Source organism: Myxocyprinus asiaticus, chromosome 12, assembly GCF_019703515.2.
Source record: "Myxocyprinus asiaticus isolate MX2 ecotype Aquarium Trade chromosome 12, UBuf_Myxa_2, whole genome shotgun sequence".
NCBI classification, from domain to species: domain Eukaryota; kingdom Metazoa; phylum Chordata; class Actinopteri; order Cypriniformes; family Catostomidae; genus Myxocyprinus; species Myxocyprinus asiaticus.
The window spans coordinates 31012322-31018321 of NC_059355.1; the positions used below are offsets into that span (position 1 = coordinate 31012322).

Sequence of the window (6000 nt, forward strand, 5' to 3'; positions counted from 1 at the left end):
GGGTCAGTGCTTTCCTTCCTGCAGGAGAGGCTGGAGGGGTGGCTGTTCCCCTCCACCTTGAAGGTGTATGTGGCCACTATAGCGGCACACCACAGTGCAGTGAACGGTAAGTCCTGGGGAAGCACGACCTGATTATCAGGTTCCTGAGAGGCACCAGGAGGCTGAACCCTCCTAGACTGTGCCTCATTCCCTCATGGGATCCTGCTGGGCCTGCGGAGAGCCCCGTTTGAGCCCCTGGAGTCAGTTGAGCTAAAGGCGGTCTCATTGAAGGCTGCCCTCCTGACTGCGCTCACATCCATCAAGAGGGTCGGGGACCTGCAGGCGCTCTCTGTCAGCGACACCTGCCTGGAGTTTGGTCTGGAATACTCTCACGTGGTCTTGAGACCCCGACCAGGCTATGTGCCCAAGGTTCCCATGACTCCTTTTAGAGATCAGGTGGTGACCCTGCAAGCACTGCCTCGGGAGGAGGCAGACCCAGCCTTGTCGTTGCTGTGTCCGGTGCGTGCTTTGCGCATCTACTTGGATCACACACAGAGCTTTAGACGCTCTGAGCAGCTCTTTGTCTGCTTTGGTGGTCAGCGGAAAGGGAACGCTGTCTCCAAACAGAGGCTTGCCCACTGGATCGTGGATGCCATTGCATTGGCATATGAGTCCCAGGGCGTGCCAGCGCAAAACCTGAATGAGTAGTTGCGAGCCAGCTCCTTTTATACCCGTATGTCTGGGGAAGTGGCATGCAAATTTCACTCGCCAATTCCCATTGGCCTTTTCTCAAAGATCAGAGGTGTTTGGGGCTCCCAAGAGCGACCCCTAGTGTCACTACATCGACACAACGTCTCGTTCCCTCCATCAGGGAATGGAGGTTACAACAGTAACAAGACATTTCTATGCTGCTTCTCCTTTAAGACTTGACAGTAAAGTCCACTGTTATGATTGGCTCTCTGCTCTTGACTGACCTGCTCTCTCATTGCCATCTCACTGCTCACCACTACTGGGTGGGGCTACAGAAAAATTAAGGTTAAGTAGTTGTTGATGTGTTGTTGTGGAGATGGTCAGATGCAAATCTCTACCACAGTATGGTAGTTTTGACAGCTTGGTTTTAACAAATACTCTTTTTGCAGTGAGAAGAAAGTTTTGAGTTCTGAAACTTACAGTATGTTTGTGTAGTACAATGACCCTTATATGTTAGAAGATTAAGGAAAATTTGATTTCTCATGTCATGACACCTTTAATGTAAGAATAGATTATTCAATGCACTTGTGCATATCGAAGTTGGAATCTGAATCCTCATAATTGCAAAAATATTTGCAGCTTTGCAGTGGCCAAGTAATCAGGCAGTAAATTTGTATGAACAACCAAACGTGTGTTAAATTAAGGCCAAAATACCTTAAATAAATAAATAAAATAAAACCCCTTTTTCTCCAAGAAATTTTTCAATTCCAAATGATGTCCTGAGCATTTGAGTGTTGAAGACTGTAAGTTAGTCTTGGAATTTTGTGCTGTCAGAAGCTAGGAAAGAAAGACAAGTTTGTATCAGCTACTGAAGAATATGACTCAGAAGGTTAATTTAAAACTGGACTGTTAATTTGGGCTTATTACTTAAGTGATGATTTTTGCAGTAGTAATTAGATGGTTGGAAGTGTCAAAAACTAATGATGTGTCTTTATTTATGTTGAAGGGAGGGAAGGGGTACATGATGAGAGCTCATTTTGGACTTCCGAGTGTGGAAAGTGATGAACTCGAAGGAAAGCGACCAATCACAGTGAAGTTTGAGATACCATATTTCACAGTGTTTGGCATTCAGGTTTGTTAATAAAACACATTGTCTAAAGTAGAATTCCTTAAGGAATGTCAATGAAATTAGAGCTAGAGCGATAATCGGTTTGACCGATATTTTTTTACAGATATTTACACTTTTCTTCTTTATCGGTTATCGGTTTATTGTTGTTGTCTTTTAGTTATTATTGCAACTTTTAAGTTATTGTGTCAAAAAGCAGGAATAAAACTATTTAAAATTGGTTCTGCATTAAATGGTAGAATTATTATTATTATTTTTAATGTCTGGTAACAAACACAGGTGCGATACTTGAAAATTATTGAAAAAAGCGGCTACCAGGCATTACCATGGGTGCGTTATATCACTCAAAGTGGAGGTAAGGCATTCAAAAAAATCTCATACTCTCACAAACTTACTGTCACTCTTTTACTCAAATGTCATTCGGATATAAAGTTTACCTTCACCCTGCATAAGAGTTCAGTGAACATGAGCCTTGCTTACTCTGCTGTCATTCAAACACACACACACACACACACACACACACACACACACACACACACACACACACACACACACACGGCACAGTTTGATATAGTGAAGACTATCAGTTTTCTATTTGCATCAGCAACACCAGATGAGAGAGAGCCACTCTAATCCCTCAGCTCTGTTCACTTATTCATAAGAAATGCAAAGGAGACATCAAGCCTTAAATCACACTGGAATTCCGCAGATGTATCTGAACACCCAAATGTCAATAACAAATTCAAATGCCTTTTTACACCTTTTAAAACTTTTTATCCACCTTTATAGATGGATTAAAGGAATAGTTCACCCAACTGCAAATTCTGTCATCATTTACTCAGCCTCATATCATTCCAAACCCATATTAATTTTTTCTTCTTCTCTAGAACACAAAAGGGAAACATTTTAAAGATTGTTCTAAATGCTCTTATTTCTATGCAATTACAAAGAATGCGAACTGGAGCTTTCAAGCTTCAAAAAGTACACAAAATCTTAAATTTGGCTTTTCCTTTCATAAAGCTCTCATATGGCTTCAGATGGACTACTTTTATGATACTTTGTGGTGCTTTTGCATCCTTTTTGAAGCTTAATAAAGCTCCATTCATTGTAATTGGATGGAAAAGAGAAACCAGTGCAGTCTTGAAAGTCAAACAGGTTTGAAACGAGATGAGGGTGAGTAAATGATGAAATAATTTTCACTGGGTGAAATATTCCCTTAAACATACATGATTTAGAAGCTGCAGTTTTCTGACTTGAACAATTTTGGCAGATTATCAGCTGAGGACCAACTGAGGGAAAACATATATCGGACAATATATGTCATGTCTTGCGTCTCCTGTCTGTCCTGTTTCATCCGTGAGACAGCAACTGCCCTGCACACAGCAGGCGGGTGGCTAAATCCTCCTCTTGCTCCTAGATTCTGCACTTCTGGATATGTAGGTCTTTTGTATGAAATCATGTTTTTACAAATTAACCAACTAGGAAGTCCGACCACAAAACTGTTGAAAGCCTACCAAACAATTGATTTTCCATTATAGTTCAGCTGCCAGTTGTAACAAACCCTTTAAGTTAAGAAAACCCCTAATTTACATGTCTTTAATGTGTTCCATTTAGACTTTGTCATTTAAAATCAAGCAAATGAAATAAGTTCACATTGTTACATTATATTGTATCAGCTGTTTATTTTGTATTGCTGCTGGAGTTGGAGGGGATATCTCACAGTGTTATATGATCTAATGTGTGTTGTAAAGATAACCACAGGCCCAGTGAAATTAATACCTTGTGCTCAAAATCAATAATTAATAAGGCATTTGTACTGTTAGGACAGCACTGTAACACTATATTTTACCACAGTGGCGCTGTATCTTTGTCTCTGGTTTGGTTTGTACTGAATGTGCTCATTCAAAATACCAGTAGTGCATACACACACAAACTCACATAGGTAGATTGAAGAGGGGAATTGTTAATGTTTCATGATTGGCTGATTGGATAATTGCATGTATAAGATGTACAGGTGTACCTAATAAAGTGGCTGGTGAGTGTATATTGTGCTACGAGTGTCATCCACACAAATTTAGAAAACTTACACATTAAGAATTATTTTCTTTTCTTTTCATAGAATAATATTTTTCCTTGACAGACCTAGTATTTATGTTGTCATTTCTGTTTTATTGGTTTAACAAAGCAAAAATCTTTGAAAATCTTTGAAAATCTTTAAAATCTTTCCAAGAACCCCCTAGTGTGCACATACACCTTGTTGGGAATCACTGGTCTAAAACATAGCCATTAACCTACCAGCAAATAATCCAACTTCACATCGATGTCTGCAATGAAGCTGCATTAATTATCATTGCATTTCTTAGTTCTTTTTGTGTTTGCCCACATTTTCTTTTCACATTTACATTTTCTTCTTGTACATGACATTGCAAATTTTCACATTGGGAAAATCCTTCCCTTCATTCAGCATGCATTGCACCACTTGTTTTATCAGTGTGGCAGATGTGTGTGTGTTTTTGTGTGTGGAGTACTGTCTGCCACCTTTGCAGAGGCAGCAGAATGTATTATTTGCTGTTGTCATGTCAAAACTGCTTCCTCATTTATTTAGCAAAGGTCAGTGGTGTGGTAACATCTCAATATTTATTCCACCCTGTTGCTGAATCTGAAACATGCATTTTTTTTATCTTCTTTATTACTGAGAACTTTTTTGTTTAATACTACTATAAGGTCATTGTGAGAAAATAAATGAACTTTCATCATGTGAAGTATTTTGATAATTTTCTGAGCTGTATGGGAAAGGGTCACTTTAGTATTATTTGCATATTGATATTTCAATATCTAGCTGTTGAAATAAATTGCTGTTTTATGTAGCTGCAACCTTAAGCTCAAAATGTGAAATGGATCTGGGGTATTATCGTAGTATTAGTAAACTTTATTTTTTTTTTTAATCATCCATAAATATGGATGCAAACTCTGTGTGTTGCTAGATTAGCTCAACTAAGCTTAGTATTGTTCTTTTCGGTCTCAACACGTGACAATGGCTCACAGAGTCAGCTATTGTTTACATGGTGACTGAGCAGTTGCACAATAGCCAGCTTGTTATGAGTTAAAACATGCATTGGCCAACACATCCCAGCCATCTTCTGCCCATTACTGGCCATTTCAGAACCAACTTCTGTCTTCTCAGGATGAGCTTTGGATGATTGACTCCGCTGCATGGTTGAATGGGCTATGTCTTAAACACACTCAGACATATGCAAGAAGGACCAAAAAAATGAAAAAAAAATGAAAAATAAAAAAATTAACCAGCCAGACGCTGGAGGTGACTTTTTGTTATTTGATTATTTTTAAATAATACTTTCTAGTGATTTGGAAGAGAAATTATTGTCTTGCAAAAAAACAACAAAAAAACCCCACAAATAATCAAATCTCATGATGAAGAGACACTCTTGGTGACTAAATCCAGTTTAGTGGCCCAAACATTTCATCGCATTAGATAAGAAAATTTTAAACAAAGTGCCAAAGACAGTTTCTCAGAGCTCAGAACTGTAACTTCATTTTTCAATGACTTAAACCAACTGGTTCCAAGGTCATTATTAATTAAGTTGAAGTTCCCAAAGGTGGCCTCATAGAGTAACCACAACACCAGTGTAGTTCATCACATTAACTATGAACATTTTCCACTAACATTTGACAATTTTTTTTGTCCTCATTTTGGACAATTTGTCTTTTGTTTTATAGTGTAAAACCTAACAAACTCATTTTTGGTGAAATATTTTCTTTGAAAAGTGTCTTTAAAATAAACCACTTGGTTTTACACTTCGCATAATACTTTCATACATTTTGAAATACTTTTAGGGGTACTGTAGAAGCATTTAGGCTTTGTAAGCAGATTTATAATGTTGCAGCTTCTTTTTCTGAAGTCATTTCTTAATGTTGTCACTTAATGTAGAGCAAATTTTTTTATTTTTTTTTTATTATTATGCATAGAAATTAAATCGAAATTGCTACAACCTGCCATCTGTTTATCTCCATCTGTTGTTGAATGTTTTTTAAAAGCCCTCCAAAATGAAATGCCAATTATTTGCATCAAAGTGTAAATCCAGTTCCGAGTATTGCTACAAATAAAATATAATTCTCTTTTCTTGGAAATATTATAAAAAATAACACCAATAGGTAATCATATCCTTCAAATTTAGATTCTGATC

The 6000-nt window shown here is 37.8% G+C and overlaps 1 pseudogene; it reads left to right on the plus strand.

Annotated features, from left to right (window-relative positions):
- LOC127448782 (AP-1 complex subunit mu-2-like) overlaps nt 1-4524 on the plus strand; it is a 31228-nt pseudogene extending 26704 nt beyond the window's left edge.
- The last annotated feature ends 1476 nt before the right edge of the window (nt 4525-6000 follow it).